Source organism: Diadema antillarum, unplaced genomic scaffold (genome assembly GCF_040938485.1).
Source record: "Diadema antillarum isolate AM-2024a unplaced genomic scaffold, OU_Dant_1.0 seq00000119_RagTag, whole genome shotgun sequence".
NCBI lineage: Eukaryota > Metazoa > Echinodermata > Echinoidea > Diadematoida > Diadematidae > Diadema > Diadema antillarum.
The window spans coordinates 373,953-395,359 of NW_027271200.1; the positions used below are offsets into that span (position 1 = coordinate 373,953).

The 21,407-nt window shown below is 38.8% G+C and overlaps 4 non-coding genes across 4 annotated transcripts; all 4 read right to left on the bottom strand.

The window, feature by feature from the left end:
• Positions 1–16,545: 16,545 nt before the first annotated feature.
• Positions 16,546–16,616, bottom strand: Trnag-gcc (transfer RNA glycine (anticodon GCC)). Its single transcript has one exon. It is a non-coding gene; the product is annotated as a tRNA-Gly (tRNA).
• Positions 16,617–17,490: 874 nt separating this feature from the next.
• On the bottom strand, positions 17,491–17,561 carry Trnag-gcc (transfer RNA glycine (anticodon GCC)). Its single transcript has one exon. It is a non-coding gene; the product is annotated as a tRNA-Gly (tRNA).
• A 1,807-nt stretch (positions 17,562–19,368) lies between these two features.
• Positions 19,369–19,442, bottom strand: Trnag-gcc (transfer RNA glycine (anticodon GCC)). The gene has a single exon. It is a non-coding gene; the product is annotated as a tRNA-Gly (tRNA).
• A 554-nt stretch (positions 19,443–19,996) lies between these two features.
• On the bottom strand, positions 19,997–20,067 carry Trnag-gcc (transfer RNA glycine (anticodon GCC)). Its single transcript has one exon. It is a non-coding gene; the product is annotated as a tRNA-Gly (tRNA).
• Positions 20,068–21,407: the final 1,340 nt, after the last annotated feature.

Genomic DNA, 21,407 nt, shown 5'->3' on the forward strand with positions numbered 1-21,407 from the left:
AGGAAGAAAAAGGAGGGGAAGGGGGAGGAGAAAGGAGCAGAAAGGGAGACTCTTGAATACACGTTCCTACATTCCCCAGGACATTAAAATTTTCTGTAATACCTTCAGAATCAAACCTATCGGTCACAGGTTGGCGCTCTTCACACCGCACTTTCAAAGCTGTTACGACTTACAACTCGGAAGAAAGCATTAACTTCAATTGGTGTCTGTAGCGTTGAAAAGTATTCTTAGAAGGTTTAGCTCATAAAAACTTAGGTTCGTATTCTATCACAGGCAGTTTTAGCTTTATTACCACGTATTCTGTTTACTCTTACGCACATTTTGTATTTAACTGTCGCCCAGTTTTAAAAATGAAATATGAAAGCCCGTGCTCGCTCTTGTGGCATTTCAGCTCTGATATGGGGCGTATTCAGTCGTCAAAGCAGAAAGCGCAAAAGACATCATTGTCAAAATAAAGTGCAAATACCACCGCCAAATCTATCTGAAGTGAAAATGAACGTGATGACATGTCATAATCATGGCCAGGAGCTACAAAAGTAGCTCCGTTTTCATAAGTCATTGCTTTGTAACAATAAAAAGACTATGTGTCACTGAGTATTCATTCAACAGGCTTTCATCGGATTTAGTTAAGTGTAACAGAGATAAGCAACATCGACCCCACCTAATGAAGAGAAAATAAGAAGAAAAAAAGAATAGCAGATTTTTAGACTTTTAAGCGTAGTTTGCATCAGTAACTATTAGACTATAGCAACGACAACACACAAGGCCAGGCACAGCTGATCCGTAACAGGTGATCAAACTGTAGCCTCAAACAGTGCCGTGATCCACACAGTACGCCTCTGCCTCAAATGTTATACTGCGCCATCTATTGTTACTGCACAGAAATGTTCGCACCGCTTCAAAAAATCGCGCGGCGGTCGTCGGTGTAAAATTTACGATAAAAATTTCACTTTGGACACCAAGATGTCACGCGAAGAAAGTAAGAAAACATGGACTTATGTTCCCGATAGAGCTCGCGAACGGCCCAACAGAAGACCATCGTGAGTATATTTACGTTTAAAACTGACAGATTATCGAAAAATTATGAGAGCTATGCTTCTTACAAAATAGTGCTAGGAAGTTCTCATTTTCGTTAGTCGAGCCCTTATATTGTGGTCCCACATATACACTTACGCGTTATTGATAGTCAAACGCGAATATTACGTGTAGACAAGCTGTAGACACTAGAGAAAGTCATCATACATGCCCAGTACCGTAGTACCGTAGTACCGTAGTACCGTAGTACTGGTCGTTTGACATGGGTCGTTATACACTGCCGGTATTCTGTAATTTACCCATTAGCCTAGGGTCTAGGGGCCTACAAAAATATCTTTTCTTGATAGAATTAAAGCAGTCTGTAGGTACCTCTGCCCTCACACTGGACCCACAAAGGGGTCCGAGAATTTCTTGCACTAACACAACACCCACCCTTTGCTTGGCTTTAGCTTTTATAAGTTTAACAACAAACACACACACAGACACAGATAACCGCAGCAGCGACCCCATACGGACAAATATAAAATACGTACAGCGCCCCGCGTAGGGGTTAAGACACACACACACACACACACACACACACACATAAAGTTGTAATGTAACTATTAGTATTATGAAATACACATTGCTGTCCTGGGGCGGGGCTGATCTAGTGTACTATCAGTTCGGGAAACCCACTCACAAGGGGGGCCCCTCCTTATAAGTAACCCGTCCCCCTTATAAGTAACCCCGTCCCCCTTATAAGTAACCCCCGGGGCACCCCTTATAAGGAGTCTCCACGCTTTTTTGCAATGCTACGCGAAAATGAAAGGACTGCGGCAATTCGCTTGATTATGTCCATATAGCTTCACAAGTTTCCTAGTTACTCACGAAATTTGAGTAAAATCGGCGGCGCGGCAATGCTGGAGTGCAGACGTGGCGACTGAGTACTACTCAGTCGCCACGTCTGCACTCCAGCATTGCCGCGCCGCCGCGCCTGGCGACACTCACGCCAGTAATCGCTCGCATTTCAGCATTCGCATGGGTCGTTTGACATCGCATTTAAATCCATGATTTTAGATATGATGCCTCAAACCGATTTTGCTCAAATTTCGTGAGTAACTAGGAAACTTGTGAAGCTTTATGGACATAATCAAGCGAATTGCCGCAGTCCTTTCATTTTCGCGTTGCATTGCAAAAAAGCGTGGAGACTCCTTATAAGGGGTGCCCCGGGGGTTACTTATAAGGGGGACGGGGTTACTTATAAGGGGGACGGGTTACTTATAAGGAGGGGCCCCCCTTGTGAGTGGGTTTCCCGAACTGCTATAGACATGATAGACGATAGTGTATTAATACAGTAACTAGTATTGGACAACATTTTTAGGATGTACACCAGATACACAGTGCACTGAACAATGAACAGTTTAATATGCATTAATTTAGTTCCCAGCTGTTCACAGGAAGCTGCAGTGGGATGGCATTACTTTTTTAACTGACTAGAATCTATTAAGTATAGTCTATCATGACATTAATCAGAACTTGCTCATTCAAATTGAACTACAAAATGTAAGATATGTGAATGACGCATGTTTGTATACATGTACTTCTTAATATCTATCTGTCCTCTTTTGTATTGCAGAAAACGGCAGACAACGGTGCGAACCATCCAGTTTGTTCGTGACTGGGATCCACGAATATCACCAATACCCATCCACAATGCTGGCCATAAGGAGGTAGATCAAATTTCAGGCATTAAGCACTTGTCCACAGTCAATTTATGAAAATGATTTGCAAAGTCCATAAAAGCACCATACAAAGCGCCTCTTTCCAATGTTAGAACCACAGATTCCAAATACCAGCGGTACTCTGCGATGGTTCAAGCCTTACAACTACCAGTCAGTATGTAAAGTATACCATAACACAAATGTTTGTCCATTGTAGCTCTATATATCTTTTGTTAAAGGATAGTTTCCTGAAAGGACAAGTTCACTTTCATAGACATGTGGGTTGAGTGAATGCAGCAGTATTGGTAGAACACATCAGTGAGAGTTTGAGGAAAATCAGACAAGCCATTCAAAAGTTATGAATTTTTAAAGTTGCTGCTCAGTCACTGTTGGATGAGAAGGGAGATCTTATTCCTCTTTATGTGTGGTAGCATTTATCCAGGACAGATAACCAGTTGTAAATGAATGTTATCATGTTAATTGTTAGTGTGTGTTACGTTTAATCTTTCTGAATCAACCTAAATGATGCAGGGATCACCAAGACCTGGAGGGTCGTCGTCTGGGTCAGTATCGGGTCAAGACGTGGTGCGGGAGTCACCTATCGCCAAGCTGGTACGCTCTAGTCCAGGACCCATCATCCTGGCTAGGGGCTCTCCAGGTGAGTGGCTTCATATCAGCTTGGCCTTGCAACTTATGCCAAGCCACCATTTGGTCATTTGTACAAACAGGAAGAGAATTTGGCAGATAAAATACATAAAAGTTTTTCATTCTGTGGTCAGGTGCTATGTTTAAAATGCCTTTCTGAGGAAAGAGACAGTGTATCTTGAAGGTGATTATGATAGACCTCATATACAGTCACTTCACCTCCATTTTGCTTTATCAAATGTGGTATCAGTTGAAGTGCAAAAATGTGTACCTGTTAAGTCAGCTTAAAATGTGGCTTGGTGTGTTCCTGCCCCTCTAAGCCATCCACCCCCACTCTTCCAACCCACAAACATACACAAAATAAAGTTGTCCTATGTCCCTTCATCTGAATTACCTTTATTGCATAGAAAGGCTTGAAGCCAATATATTTTTGATAAGTAAAAATACATAAAGCCATCTGTGGTCTTTCCCCGCCCCCTACCTTATTCAGCATTCAGCCAGTCCACCTCATTTGAAAGAAATTGTTTAACCGTTGGAAGGGTAACTATAAAACCAAACCACAAAAGTAATCAAAGACAGAATTTTCCAGTCCTTCATGTCTTTTTGCCCCTGCAATCTTTCAGATCGAACAAACTCAAAACCCTGTCATGTCTTTATTTCAACTTACGTTTTCATTTGTTTTTGCATGTATGTCATTTTGACAGTCCCAAGGAACGCAGCTTTCAAAAGCCCACACCCTCTCTCGCCATCGTCCACATCATCACACAATTCTCAAAGATTGAAGAAGGCAGCATCACTCAGGAGATCACCACGCTCAAGCCCGCAAAAGTCTGTGAACGATGTGTCAGGCTCTCCGGCAGCGACAAGCTCCACCCAAGAGGATGGTGTGAGCCCTGCTTTCCCTCTCGCCTCGCAGACCAGGGAACGGCACAGCAGTGGAAGCACAACAAGATCGCCTGCAGCGATTGTCCTTTCGCAGGCTGAATCCACACCGCTGGAGGGCGGAGACAGTAATGGCATTCCATCCCAGAGCACCAGTTCTCCCTTGCCTTCTGAAAGACTCAACACCAGTGCTACATCCCAAAGCTCGTCTGTACAAACGGAATCAACCACCCGAACTGTGCAATCTTCCTCACCACCTCAGACGGACTCTCTCAGCTCAGCACAGTCTACCACGAGGACAAAGAGCTCTCGAAGGAGGCGTGGCCCAAGTCTGACCTTCAGGAAGAAATCTTCAAAGCGTAAAAAGCATCAGCTGGACTCGGAGGGCATCAGTGAACCTTCAAGTGTCGTGTCCACCTCGGAACCAGAAGTAGCCACGGAAGGCACGCCTCAGACTTCGTCGGACAAAAGCAATCTCTCACAACAAACTGCCTCCCCCCGTTCAGCTGAGGCGAGTGCCAGGTCACAGAGATCAAGACGAAAGCGTGGCCCAACCCTAACCTTTACAAAGAAATCCTCCCAGAAGAAAAAGCGTCAGTCACGTGCAGGACATGTGGACAGTGCTCTGAAGAGGGCGCCTGATTCACGCAAGGTAGATGGGTCCCAGGAATTATCTAGCAGCCATCAAAGTCATACTGTGTCCAGCAGCACTCCCACAAGGAGGAAACGGTTGGCAGGTGACAGTGGTAGTGCACAGGATAAATCTGATGTAGATCGCAAAAGGAAAGCAGGCAGGCAACGTGTGTTGGAAAGCATAAAAACGCCAGCTGATAAATCTGTGGTAATTCGAGAATTCTCATTTTCCACTCTTAGCAGAGACATCAACAATCATATGCCGTATTCCACATAAAGAGGAAAATGTAAGGCTTATGAAGGAAATATAGACACTGTAATTTCAATATGTCGGCCTCTAGTACTCACTCCAGACTGGATTCAAACACTTTTGGTGCCATGTAGCTTTTCATTGGATTGATGGCAATACACTGCATTTTAAAATCAGCTGAGACATAACTTTTAGAAGTGCATGCAGTAGCAAGAGGGCTTTTTCATTTTCAAGTCTGGATTTATGATTGGTTTTATGGGTTGACTTTCTATTCATGTTGGCAACTGCAATGTAATCTCCTCTAAAAAAAAAAGAAAAGAAATTCTGAGTAATCATTTCTACAACAAACATAATTGTGAAAACAAAGCTGTATGCTTTGATTGCATGCCCTTTTATACCAGCATAGAGTTAAATGCTTATCTTCACTGATTTTTGCAGTCATTAAAGGGATAGTACAGTATTGGTGGAGATGAGAATTGGGCTTTTAAGTTTTTGCAAGATACCAAGAAAACACTTATAAAATAATACAGAGCATACCATTTTAAGAGGAATTGAAAGTTTATTTGATGAAAATCGGGTTTGAAATGACTGAAACATCCAAAAACAAAGTAAAACAAAGCAATCGTAATAAAGTGTGGGTCCCACACTTTATTAGAATCGCTCTATTTTGGATATCTCAGCCATTTCAAAACCAATTTTCATCAAATAAACGTTGAATTCATCATAGAATCACATGCTCTTTCATATTTCATAAGAGGTTTCTCATTATCTTAAAAAAAAAATGTTAGAAAACTGAAATTAGGTCTCAACCAAAACTGTACGATCCCTTTAAGGCTAAAGGTCTGAAAATATGATCATAACCATGGACATGCCATTGTGACCATCTATTGTAACTTTTGTCCCAGAGCCTCATAGCTACCACCCCAAAGAGCGGCCACGTGGTCAGACCGGCGTCTCGTGTCAAAGACACAAGACCTGGACCTGCCAGCAGGAAGGGGCAGAGTGCTGCAAGGAAGAGAGGGGTGCAGTCAGAGTCATCAGAGCTTGACCAGGAACCTACCCAAAGTAAAGGTAGTGTGATATCTAGAAAAAAAACAAGTACCGCATGTGGAAAAGCACTTGAATAAACCAGTTCAAAGTTGCATGTATATTCTGGGCATAAGCAGATAAAGGTCCGCTGAGAAAAACAGCATAATCAGACATGGAGTTGTAATGAGCATTGTTGAAATAGACAGTGCCTGAATGGTTTCTTTACATTGCAGTGAAAGAGCATTCCTAAGCATTTAAGGGAGCTTGTTGGCATAAAGACAAGTAGGATTACGTAAGTAGGTGGGTGAAATTTAGATTTGTGACTGTTCTGTTGCGATTTTTAAAAATTCGGGATCATTTGAATCATGGCTAAGTGTGAACTGGTCTTCCACACCTCATTGTTTCACACAGCTACAAGAATGATAATTTTGTCATGAGGACTATACCAGTAAATTTATCTATCTGCTGACAATATTAATGGTATGTAAAGTATTCCAAAATTTGTGTCTATTTCTGCCTCTAGCTCAGCAGCCTCTGTCACATATCATCAGTAGGGTTCTCAAATATAAAATGTGCTCATTGTAAGCCAAATTACTGTTCCCATGGTAGAAGTGGAACATCTTATAATCCATGACTATTCAGTCACAATAGTTGACAAATACCTGGTAAGGTCCTATGCCTTTTAAATAGTCTATTCAGCTGGCAGAACTTTCAGCCGTTAGGCCTCTGTGCACTCTCTTGTGTGTAGTCATCACAGTTTGTGCATGAGATCACCTGTGAATTTTTAAAAATAGTTCTTAAACCCATGAAATTCTTCCATCGAGATGTTTTAATTGCAACTAATTAACAAATTGCCTTACATCGACTGATCGACGTAAATAAGCACTGAATTGATCAGTTCACTGATCAGTTCAGTGCTTTATTTACGTCGATTTAGGGCAATTTGTCAATCAGTTGCAATAGTTCCTAGACCTTTACACAAGTTGCTCCAAATGGATTGTTTATATGAGCAGCTAATGAGAATTAAACTGCTTTGATTACTAGTAGTTAACAAATCATGACTGTAAGGATATGAATTTTGCACAGTTTCAGTGATATTCTCCTCCCCCCCCCCCCCCCCCCCCCCCCCACACACCTTCTTCTTAACTGGCAAACTTTTTTTTTTTTTTCCAATGACACAATTTCTGGTCATCTATTTCAAGTATGTATTATCTTACCTCTCAACAGCCAAGATACGTTTGTGGACAACAGGAGCACGCCCTCGTTTGGTGGGAGATACAACAGACCTGGACATTCTTCTCAACAGCTTGGAAGACACGACGAAAGAATTTCGGTAAGTCTTCCAGCAGATGAGAAGTTTTAGTACCTAGAGACAAACCTGCTTTGAGTTGGTCAATTTTGTTTTTTTTTTTCTCGTCTTGCGTCTTCCATTTGGCAGCAAGGAGGCGCAGTGGTAACCATGTCTGCCGCACAGTCAAAATTCCTGGGGTCTGAGTCTCAGTGAGAGCAGCCTAGCAATGTGTGATCATGACATCCCTCTAGCAGAGATGCCAACCAATACGATTTTATAGTATTTAGTACGATAAACGCAGTGTGAAATACAATAATAGGATATTGCCTCCTGAAAGTATGTTGACTTTTCATCTTTCAAGTAAAATGTAAAATGAAGCCAATATCAACCACAGAAGACTGCAGAAAACAGCGCTGTCATATAGAAAGATATACCAATGTACTAAATACCTGCAACCCCTACAAAAGCATTGAATGACGAGCCTAAATGGGCGGGAAATGCACGGATGCTTTACAATTTTCTCATCAATGTTGATGAAGTAGCAACATTTTTACATGCTTGTTCTTACCGGGGAAACATTTTTTCTGACATTTCACTTGCCCGGAGCCAGCGGGCTAGTGATGATGTCAAGATTTCATGAAAATCTGATTTTCCTCTCAAAAATCTGATTTTTTTTGGATATTCCATCTGTTTTTCTATGTCAAGAAGTTGGCATCTCTGCACTCTGCCCCTTTTAAGGGGACCCAACTTGAAGACCCTGTGCGTAAAAAGAATCTCCAACTCGTGCATGCACGGGTTCCCACTTTACTTCCCAGAAAGAGCACGATGCAAAGTCAGAGTACAGAGCACTCCTGCTATAATGAAAACGGTTATAATGAAATTCCGGTTACAGCAAAGTAAAAATTTAGGCTGCAACATTATCCGCTCAGTGTTTTTATTGTTTATTTGTTTGGTTATAATGAAATTTCAATACAATGAAAGAAAAATGCCGGTCCCGAAAACTTTGTTGTAACGGAAGTCCACTGTAGTGGTAGTCCATCCTCTACACGATCTGAACAATGGGTAAATGATACAGGCCCAGTTTGGCTTGCCTCGGGTCACTGGTGATAGTCAAATGCATCAACTGGTCAAATTTTGCAGTACAAGAAGAAGAGGAGTAAGAAGAAGCTAGATAAGCTAGAGAAGAAAAGGGACGAAGAGGAAGAAGAATGAAGGAACAAGATGCCACATGTAGTCACTGACTGTTCTTCTGGTAGATTTTTTAATAATTTTTTTCTCACAGGGTTTACCTACACATCTAATAGCATTCCATTTGATTTCATACAGTTTCAAATTCTTCAAAAGAAAGCAAGCATCATCCGATTACAGAAAAAAATTATATTGTTGGTGTTCTTTGTGACATGTCTCTCACATTCCTAGGGAGACGTTGGAAGCACCAAGGGAAAGGCGAGCGGTCGACCAGTTCCTGGAAGAAGCGCAGAGGGAAATGACAAAGATGGTATGATATACGGTATACGCCATATAATACGAGGGGTTTTCATTTTTGCAATTTTTGCAAGTCAGGTGCTATTTGCAAATTTTACAACAAGCAAAAGTATTAACTTAGATCCCAACATGAATGCCGCATGCATTTGTACATTTCTCCGTCCATTACTGTACTCCATGATCACTAATTCAATCACTTGCAAAATTGTCGGGAAGTCCCAATTCACAAAAATATTAGAATTGCTAAATATAAGGGTTATGCAGTACACTTCATGTAGTGTAAAGGATCTTTATCTTTGCACAGTGTGGAGAACCCACTTCTAACCCACTTTGCTCATTCAGTTGAACCCACTTCACTTGTTTAGTTGAATCCACTTCACTCATTTAGTTGAATCCACTTCACTCATTCAGTTGAACCCACTTCACTCATTCAGTTGAACCCACTTCACTCATTCAGTTGAACCCACTTCACTCATTCAGTTGAATCCACTTCACTCATTTAGTTGAATTTAGTTGAATCCACTTCACTCATTTAGTTGAACCCACTTCACCCATTTAGTTGAATCCACTTCACTCATTTAGTTGAATCCACCTCACTCATTCAGTTGAACCCACTTCACTCATTCAGTTGAATCCACTTCACTCATTTAGTTGAATTTAGTTGAATCCACTTCACTCATTTAGTTGAACCCACTTCACTCATTTAGTTGAATCCACTTCACTCATTCAGTTGAACCCACTTCACTCATTCAGTTGAACCCACTTCACTCATTCAGTTGAACCCACTTCACTCATTCAGTTGAATCCACTTCACTCATTTAGTTGAATTTAGTTGAATCCACTTCACTCATTTAGTTGAACCCACTTCACTCATTTAGTTGAATCCACTTCACTCATTTAGTTGAATCCACCTCACTCATTCAGTTGAACCCACTTCACTCATTCAGTTGAATCCACTTCACTCATTTAGTTGAATTTAGTTGAATCCACTTCACTCATTTAGTTGAACCCACTTCACTCATTTAGTTGAATCCACTTCACTCATTCAGTTGAACCCACTTCACTCATTTAGTTGAATCCACTTCACGCGTATGAATATATCTGGTCAAATTCATCTCCTCAGATCTCGCTGCAACATGACTTCAAGCTTCAAACCTTGGCGGTGTCTAGAACCAACTCCTCCATCAGGAAATTCAGGCAGGAGCTACTCAACTTACAGAAACAGAACATGAGGTAAGAACACGTAGCCTGTGTCAAGGGCTTTCAAATGTTATGAAACCTTGTGTTCCTCCCACGAGGTGCTTTAAAGTCCACAGAACCTCTACAAAACTTGTCATAGAAATCAGTCAGCTGCTGTGGTTACAGTCCCTTGGTAATGGTTACTATAAGTCCTCAAATTCTTTTTCATTTTATTTTTTGGTCCTGAGAGGTGCAAAGTGCACTGTGAAACTTCAAAACATTTGTTGTCGTATTTTTTTTGCAAAATTTACGCTTCTTTAAAAGTTAGGTTTAAAATTCTACATCGCTTCAAAGCAGAGATTCCATTCTACAAAATGTGACATAAACTGAAAAATCCTGGCAGGAACAAACAGCTCCGAAAGCAAACAATGCCTTGGTGTCACAGTGAGGCCGTGAATAACTTAGATAATATTTATCATGTCAACCACACACTAAGTTTTCGTACATTTCCAGAGACATTAGGTTTGCCTCATATTCATTTTAGCATTGAGTCTAGATGAGCAATGTTGTGCGTAATCATGCCGTCCCCTCTAGTAGGAGGCAAAAACACTCTGTCTGTCGGATAGGACATTTAATGTAGGACCCACAAGTGAGGATGTCACAACGCAAGCATGTAAAAGATCCCACTTCACTTCCTTGAAAAGAGCAGGGTGCTTACTTGGTGAAGTGGTCCACCCCACATTCCTAAACTGGGAATGTGACGGGTGAATGATGCTGACTCCTCGTGGTTTCACCTCAGGTAACCAGCAGTACAGCCGACTCCTGTTATGACGAAGTCTGCGGGACTAGCACTTTTCTCTCATTATATGGAACTTTTGCTATAACCGAACTAATAAATGATAGAGAATATAGAGCTGATAATGTTGGGGCCTGAATTTTAACTTTGTTGTAACCAGAATTTCGTTTTAACTGTGTTCATTAAAACAGTAGTGCACTGTAGTCAGCAAACGGTATCAGCCAAGCACATTAAGCCATACGAAAAGAAGAAGAAGAAGCATGATTTTGCACTCTTATTCATTCCAATGTGTTCATTCTGCACCTCACCATGCCCAAAACAGACTGGACACCAAGCTTGCAGAGTTGAAGAAACAGAAGACACAGCCAGATGAGCCGAGCCCTGAGGCAGTGAAAAATGCGGGCATATTCCTTGCAGATCTCCAAGACCTCCACACAAAGTATGCGTCCAAGCATCCCAAAGATTTCAAGACACTGGTAAGCACCCATTCTTGTTTTCTCTAGATTAATTAAACAAATCTTATGGCTGGGGCTGTAGAATGCAGCATACTGTTTGATGTGTATCAAATGTTGAAGTGTTTAATCTTTAATAAAAACCCATTTTGCAATGTGTTATCAATACCACGGAAGCCATGACAAAGTGTTGACTAATACTGCATACTCTTGTGAGTAGCTTTTGCTTGCTGATGTGAGCCGCCTTGTACATCAATTTCTTCCAGGTGATTCTGGCTGTTTTAAAGCCATGAAATCATTGATTTTTTTCCCTGTTATCAAACAGAACTGTTTTACAAAGACTTTTGTGCTTTTGTGTTTGTTCTGTTGTACATGAAGACAAGTTGCCTGAAAGGCAATAATTTGTGATCCTCATAATTTGTTTTTTCTTATTTACATGTACTGGTATGCTCTAATTAGGAAAAGGGGAGTGTGGCATATCTGAAAATCAATAATTAATTATCAGATATGATCTTCAGGAGCTGTTTCATGACATGCAATTTTAATGTGATTACATAACCGTAACATTTGTTGAAAGGTGCTATGAATGCTTTGTTTCTGTCCCCCTTTTCCAGAATTTTGGGGAACCATCAAATAATGCAGCAGCCGTGTGCAGCCTAAAGTCATCCGCTGAGGCTGTGAAAACCCTGCGATCACTGAATGACCAGTTGCAAGATTGGTTGGACGCTCACTGACCTTCTCTCGTGGACAGTCTCCACTCTTTTGATATGCTGAGCATCTAGAAAAGTTCCCTGTATGTTCTTGTTATCACCGATATAGATTACAGTCATTTTGCAAACTGGATGAGGTGATGATCCCATTGCCTCTCATAGTTTCCCATTTCCTCGACTGTGAACCTTCTGTGAAGTTTAATTTCATTCATGAATTCGTGAAGAGGAATCATGTGCTTTGCATCATCTCATTCAAAGATGCGATGATTTTATAAACTATTACCTTTGACAGGGAGAGGAATGTAGTTGCTAACTCACAGATGAAAAATCCCCCTGAGAGAAAAGCCATGTGCATAGTGGCCACCTGTTTAGCACGGCAAGCGGCCACCAATTTTGTTTCCCAAGGAAGATCTTAACCTGTCTATAGCTGCCACAGACCGATACAGAGCTGCAGTCGAGCCGATAATGCAGCATAATTATTTTGTTGCTTTGCAGCTATGCCAGTCATTTATGGCCGACAGTCCAGTGATCACCACCGCTGCATTCACCCGCCATTCAGGCACAATAATGAACTTGTGAAAAGTTTGCTTTCTGTACGCACGCGACTGTGCAAACACTACCAGCTTTGTTCAATTCATGAAGCAAGTGCATATATATGTGTATGCAACTGTGTGTATGTGTAAGTATGCAATGATGTATACACGTACAACGATAATCCATGTAAAATGTAGGCAATACACACAAAATGTCGGATAACCTGTCTACAGTGGCCACCTGTCTATGACAGCCACTCTTTTCATTTCTCTTGGGGGACCACTATAGATAGGTTTGACTGTATTTTGATTCTGTGAATGCAGAAAGATCAAGGCAAACACTCAGCGAAAGCTGGGCAATTGGACTTATCCATTCAATAAACATGAATTTTCTATGTGTTGCCTCCTCAAGATTGGAGCTCTACAACAATGTATGATGTCACAAAGTGAAACAATATGAAGAAATCATCTGCAAACCATTCATTCATGTTCAGTAGACCTATAACTGAGATATGTAAGGGCAAATTTCTTTCCTTGGTGCCTTCTCAAACAGCTAGATCAAGTGCTCTTTTGATGTCAAAGAAAAATGAAAGTGTATCACATGACATTCACTGTACTCTCTTTTCATGGTGGCTCTTCTTACTCTATCTCTCACAATCTTCAATCTGTAGAAAGCATTCATCTTCCTTGCCAGGAATTTTCTACAAAACACGTTGTGGCATTTAAAAAAAAAAAAGCACACCAAGTCTTGTGTGTTGTACATGTACATAGTTTTACTGCTGTAATTGTAAGCAGGCTGCCTAATACAGTATAGTGGATGGTGTACAGTGTATACATTTTAACATGTTCATTCAAGCTATGCAAAGTCGAGCATGAATTATGATATTTTGGGATACCATACCTATTTTTTAGGTATTCTGTAAGGGGTTTTTCCTTTCATGCGATATTACGACTGTATAATTGGCCTTTATCCACTGCACACCCAAGTGTTGCTTTCTGAGTAGGAGCCTTAAATCTTGTGCATTAGGCAGAAGTGGGCATTCAGCTACATGAGGAGACTTTCATTTATGTTACTGGCATAACTACCATGAGAAGGATACAGCATCAAATTGTTAGGAGAGAATTCAACTCCTAGTATACAAATAATGACTGTTATGAGGGGCACAGTTAAAAGTATGGGCCCAAGGTGATGTGAAAACCATAGCTATGCCCGAAGCGAAGCTGAGGTCATAGTTATGGTTTTCACATCAACGAGGGCCTACATGAGTTTAACTGTGCCCCGAATATCAAGCTGTCATTATTTGTTTTATATACCGAAAATATAGATTCCGAAATATAGATACCGTAGCACTCGTATCAACGCTGATCGACAGCACGGCGGTCGTATCATTGGTGCGTACATATGAGTGATCTACGTGTACGGGGTTGCGACTTGTCTCCAAAGCTATTTACAGGGCACAGTAAATCATGACGTCATTTTGATCAACAATTGGGGCACAGCTATTTTCATGACTCATTTTGTAACCAATCAGATGAGAGGATTCTATATATGAAGTATATAATAACTTATGTTGTTAGGCACTGTGAGAAATTACTGTCTCACAGTTGCATGATACCTAATGTTTGAAGTCATAGTCAGAAATATGCAATGGGCATGACCAGCTGTAAGCTAACAAAGAATTTGATACATACATCACTCTGATGAAATTATCAATACTCGATGGTGTTTTTTTTTTTTTAGTTTTTTTTAAAGCTCTCCTTTCTGAAACATTAACTTTGGAATAGTTTCAGTAAATTTGGAAGGGTTGAAAGGTAATGAAATATAACTCAAAAGATGTCACCTTGTTGATAAACTGTTGTGTGTCGCACATACTGAAAGTAACATGCCATTTATGACCTTATGTAAATGGTTTTCAGTATTGTACATGTATATATACTTGTACATGTATGTACTATTTACACACTGTCTTGAATTGACTACGAAATATATTGTTTGAGTGATAATAAAAAGATGATATACATATAAGCATAAAATGATACTATGTTTAGCTGACATTCATGTATTTTGATGAGGTGACTGTGTATTTGCATCATAATGCAAAAATTGATGTGGCTTGATCTTTTTTTTTTTTTTTTTTTTGCTTGAAACATCACAGTGATTTTGCCCTGAGCGGTGTGTCAAAGAACAACTGTAGTTTTTTAATATCACAGTTATGAGAATTTTCAATCTCACACATTTTCAAGAAACAATACAATCTGGTGCAAATGCAATAAATTCCAATTAGAGAGGATGATGATGCCATCCCCTCACAAGTCTCTTAAGGACCTACAGACAATCTTCACACAATATTCTTGTTTTGAAATCAGATATATATTCAGCACCAAAAGGATTGTGTTATATTATTGTGATAGCACCAAACATGTATCATCACTCTTTCTTAAATATATTGCAGGGAGAAGCTTAAAAATTTGATTACTTTCTTGTTATTGCCGATTTTAATCAATCAATTGATTGGTTGACTAATTCTATTTCATATTCCGACAATGAAAAATAAATATATTATTGGCCAGTAAACATTCGATATAGATAAGTATAGCATCATTTCAACTTTCAACATGAGTAAAGGAATGTGATACTTGTTTGTTTGTTTGTTTTTTTAAGAAATAAGGTAAGACCAAAAGGCCTCAAGAGCTTGATTATGAGTCATCGTAATAAGTCATTATAACGCAAAGAGAAGATAAAAATCAAAATGTGTACAATAAACAACATGATTTTGCTCTTTTATCATAAATAATGAAGTATCATAATTATCCTACATCCCAAGTTACTAGTACATTAATTTCACAATTTTGTTTGTTTGCTTTGATTCCATCCAATAGAGTCTACTTGAACATAACATCGTTACATGGCACTGCACTTTATAGAGCTTTTATACACAAAGCTGTCATATTTACGCTACTGAACAGTAAATGTTGCAAATTTCCCCTTTATGTCAGAGCGGTAGATATTTACTGTGATTTCAATGAACAATTATGAATACACTACCTGCATATTTTATTCATCACTGTGTTCCATCAAACCGAGGTATGTCATTAAACTTTTCTTCTTCTTTTTTAGTCACTGATGATACAAACTTTTTATTGATCATTGTGTTCCATCAAACCGAGATATGTGATAAAACACTTTTTTTTCTCGAAAAGTTACTGATGATACAAACTTAGAAAACAAAGGAAATGCAACGAATCGCTTTCTGCATGTAAACACTTTTGTACATATTTTGGAGAACTTGTCAATTCCACCAGGCTGTTACTAAAGATGCACTTAAAATTGGAAAACAATTTATATACTCTGAATTTGTACAAGTACAACCATGATATCTGGAACGAGCGAGAAAAACAAGAAGGATGCATAAGGTGGTATCGGGAGTTCTGTTGATTTTCTTTAAAGCGAAATCAAAGATTACTGAAGTGCGTTATCATATAACAGAGTAAAAAAGACAAGTGAACGTGGGTGCTGTATTCGATCAGTATTTGCACTCTAAATTGGTTGATAAAACCCCCACACATCACTGGTCCAGCGAATACAATACCTTTAAAAGATTTGCAACAGAAGTGTTTTTGTTTTGAAATAATTATATATATATATATATATATATATATATATATATATATATATATATATATATTGACAAGTGTGTGTTACAGTAAAAATAAAAACTACGTGTATGTGCATGTCCAGGAATTCCGATTGGTAAACGAGAATTCTACAACCTGAAATATACCAATGCTTTCTGTGTGACCGCAAATAATTTCCCAAATTCTTTCGGAATTCTTGAAAACAACATCAAGATTCCAACAACAACGCCGACAACAAGAACAAAAAAGATACAGGTACTTTAAAGTAAAGACAAAAAAAAAAAAATGCATTGGCCGGGAATCGAACCCGGGCCTCCCGCGTGGCAGGCGAGAATTCTACCACTGAACCACCAATGCCTCCTGCTTGATGTTGAAGTTTATATCAAATTTCCCACAATGATGTTGTGTGCATGGCGTATAAAACTTGTGATGAAGAGAAATACTTGCACTTCATTAAAGGACAAGTTCACCTTCATAGACATGTGGGTTGAGTGAATGCAGCAATATTAGTAGAACACATCAGTGAGAGTTTGAGCAAAATCGGACAATCCGTTAAAAAAGTTATGAATTTTTGAAGTTTCTGTTCAGTCACGGCTGGATGAAAAGACTACTATAGCTTGTGATGTCACATGAGTACAACGATATAAAGAAAGAATAAAGAAAATTCATCATATTTCCATTTTTCTCGCATAACAAAAGAGCACTCGACTTCTCTCCTTCAGAAGGCAGGGGGAATAATATTACCCTTAACATACGTCAGTAGCAAGTCGAAGAAATGTGCACTTTATTCAAAATGTAAAGTTTTGTGAAATTCTCTTTTTATTTTCCTTATATAGTTGTACGCATGTGACATCATACACTGTAGTAGTCTTCTCTTCCAGCAGTGACTGCGCAGATACTTCAAATATTCGTAACTTTTGAACGGATTGTCCAATTTTCCTCAAAATTTCACTGATGGGTTCTACTAATATTGCTGCATTCTCTCAATCCTTATGTATATGAAGGTGGACTTGTCCTTTAAGGTGGGAAAAAATACACAAATCACGGGCCCAGCGAACATGATGCTTAGAGAAACATTTTTAAAAATGGCAAAAGAGGTTGTTTAAACAATAAATTGTACGACGAAATAAAAAAAAAACACACACAAAACGAGTTATATCAAATCACCAAAAAAAAAAAAAAAAAAAAAAAGCACAAAAACTCAAAAACAAAACAAAGCAAAATCAGGCGTTGCATTGGCCGGGAATCGAACCCGGGCCTCCCGCGTGGCAGGCGAGAATTCTACCACTGAACCACCAATGCTTCCTGCTCGTTTTGAAAGTTTATTTCAAATGTCGTTAAGACAGAAACAAAAATGTGTCGTGTGCATGACGTGACACTTGTAATGAAAAGAAATAATATAGGTTTTCCAGCCCAAATTCATCAGATTTGCATTCGAATTAATGAAAGGGCGTTTAAAATTCAAGCGATTTTGGTCACTGCTCTACTCTCACGGTTCATTTTAATTCTTTGAGTATTCAATTTCATTTCATGTCATTCCTTTTAGATTTTATTTAATTCAATTTAGAGAGAAATTCATTCAATTTAACTACTTAAAGTTGGCATTCAGTTCGCGCCAGCTGCAAGATAGACGTTCAAATTCCTGCCAAATACCAGTTTCAATTTAATTTATAGGAACACAACTTCGCACTTTAAACGTTCGAATTCAATCAACATACACAACTTCTACGGGTCTTTTTCACTGTCATACGATTGGATGATACAATTTCATTTTCATGTCAAAGTCTCATTTAATTGTATTTCTTTCCTGTCGACCTTTCTGTCACTTTTCAATTCATCCCTACCAGAATGGATGTAACATTTAGGAAATAGCCACATCCCAGAATATCTTAGGGGTCATATACGTCCAAATCACTATTGATCCATTTTGATTCCATTCCTTAGTTCCCTGTGTCCATATCATAAGTTGCCGCAATCGGATTAGCTGTAGATAGACCTATTTCACCTAAAGGTTATATTGCCAGCTTTACTGGTTGTCAAGTCATGCTTCATCCACTAATTCTACCCATATTCGAGATGTTCACGTATACTCTGCAATGTATAGCAGCGGCTAAAATCGTGTATGAATAAAGTGTAAATGTCTTTTTTTGAAAGTGGGGTTATATTGTACGAGTTATTAGCTAGTATGAGTCAAAGATCACATTTCAAGGTATTTAAGTTTGCATATTCAAACAGCTGAGTAACTTCAAAGAATAAAAGCAATAACGAAAAAGACTGCCCATACTTTGTAGTTGTTTGCCTTATACATCGTGAATTTGAATTTCTTAACGCTCTCCACGGCGGTGCGAATTTGAATGCGTTGCACTTGCCTTTTCAATTTGAATGCCCTTTTTACACCCCTGTGTGAGAAACTCATGAAATCGCATGCTGATGAAATTAAATTGAATGAACTATTTACCTTTTTGAATGCCGATCTCCGTGATTATTCAAATTCACTCGAACTTGAATGAACGCATCGTTAAATCGAATGCAAATCTGATGAAATTGGGCGGGAAAACCTATAATTGCTCTTTAAGTTTCATTTCATTTCATTATCTCATTTCATTTTATTTATCTACATCATTCGAGAAAGATAAAAAGAAGCATGATTTATGACATAACATGTAAATCAAAACAGCGATGACACAAAATATTGATACTATACAATCAGTACAAATTACACAGTAATACACCTGACAATAAATGATGTATATAAGATGGAATGTACATGATAAAGCCTTTACATGGCTTACAAAACTGTTCATTCCCAATAGTATAAAAAAACAAAACCGCCAAACGAACAACAAATTGGAACCGGCAGAAAAAAAGGAAATAATTTTAAAAAGAAATGAAACAATCAAAACGTAATATATAAATATGTAAATAAGTTGAAAAAAAAAAACACAAATCACGGGTCTAGCAAACACAATGCCTAGAGAGAAAAAAAAAAAAAAACCCAATGGCAATAGAAGCTGTTTGAACAATATTACTATGAATACATATAAAATGATATCATAGCACAAAAAGCACAAAACAATACCAACAAAACAAAGCAAAAAACATACAGTATTGCATTGGCCGGGAATCGAACCCGGGCCTCCCGCGTGGCAGGCGAGAATTCTACCACTAAACTTGCACCAATGCTTCCTGCTCGATTTGGAAGTTTTTTCAGAAGTCGTTAAGGCAGGAAGAAAAGGATGTCCTGTGCATGACGTGACACTTGTAATGAAAATAAAAGTTTCATTTCATTGCATCATATCATTTCATTTTATTTATCTGCATCATTCGAGACAGATAAAAAGAAGCATAATTTATGACATAACATGCAAATCAAAACAGCGATGACACAAAATATTGATACTATACAAATCAGTACAAATTACATAATAATGCACCTGAAAATAAATGATGTAAGATGGAATGTACATGATAAAGCCTTTACATGGCTTGCAAAACTGTACATTCCTAATAGTTAAAAAAAAAAAAAAAAAACAGAATGGAACCGGCAGAAAAAAAGGAAGTAATTAAAAAAAGAAATGAAACAATCAAAACATATATGTAAATATAGGTTGAAAAAAAAAGAAAACACAAATCCACGGGTCCAGCAAACACGATGCCTATAGAAAAAAAAATGACAATAGCAATTAATATGAAAACATAGAAAATTGGATCATAGCACAAAAAGCATATAACAACATTGCATTGGCCGGGAATCGAACCCGGGCCTCCCGCGTGGCAGGCGAGAATTCTACCACTGAACCACCAATGCTTCCTGCTTGATCGAGAATTGTTTTCGAAGCTTCTTACTTACTTTGCATGTGATTTCATGTGTGACAAAATGAAATACTTCCCCATGAGCAGGTAGAGCATAGACCAATTCGCATTTAAAATACTGTGACTTATGTCGGCTATAACTTGGGGGGGGGGGGGGTTCCAACATCCATAGAAGAAGAGCTGATTCACTGGGTTATAAGAGCCAGGTGCATTGCTATGACATCGCATAAATCTACATTATTTTGTTATAGGCATACTGCAGCCCTCCAGTTATGGCCAAACTAGAAATCAACGTAAAAACAGCACCCATCCCCAATCGGGATATACTACGTATATAAATTATAGAGTTGTTGCAGAACACGCTCAACTTACGCAGGGATGCCAAGTTCAAAATTTTGTATGAGTGAGATTTACCTGACCCAACGTCTCGGCGCGCTCATGTGCGCGCGAGCGAGGGTATGGGATTGGTTAATAGGGAGCTTTTTCAATTTTTAGCTCTTAATGGTGCGATCAGGTGCATACTTAAGTAACTATTTTTTACCTACTTTGAAAGACAAAAGAGAAAAATACCTTCAATTGCAACTATCACTTTAATCCTTTGAGCTAGGTTCATTATTAATAGGCCCAAGATGCATACTTCACCCAATGCGTGAGAAAAATGGGTGCTATGCGTGAGATCGTGAGACGGACCCTAAATGCTCGAGTCTCACGCAGAATGCGTGAGACTTGGTAGCTCTGCTTACGTGATATAGGCCTACATAAATGTGAACAAGGAGACTGTATTATAAAGACCTAGACCATTATATGTCATAATTAGCTCATAAAATATGTGCTCATTTCGGAAAATGACCTTTCCTTTTTTTCTCATTCTGTTAGACATTTACTCCATTTAGAAGCAACATAATGCATAAGCTTGCCCGACCTAAAAATTTGTGGAATTCATGTCTTGAACAAGTGGACTTGTGTATAGACCATGCAGGGGACCAGAAATGGCGGTAATACTTTGGGGGAAATCAATTCCACTTCTTAGCATTGAGTGCATCACCAAACTATTTCTTTTATTATGGCCAAATACTAGAGGCATTTATGGCATTTACTCTTTGTTGCTGGCAAGTAGACGTGCTGGCAAGCTCTATAATACAAATGATAATTAGTATAGTAGAGTACAGATTATTATCTCAGTGCATCGTCATGCATGCCTGTTATGGTAAATGACCTTTTTCTGCATGATATGCGCAAAGTGGAACTATACGAGGTGTCGTAGTAATCACTCCTTTAGAGTATATTATTCCCCATGCAAAATAAATAAATAGATAAATAATAAATAAATAAATA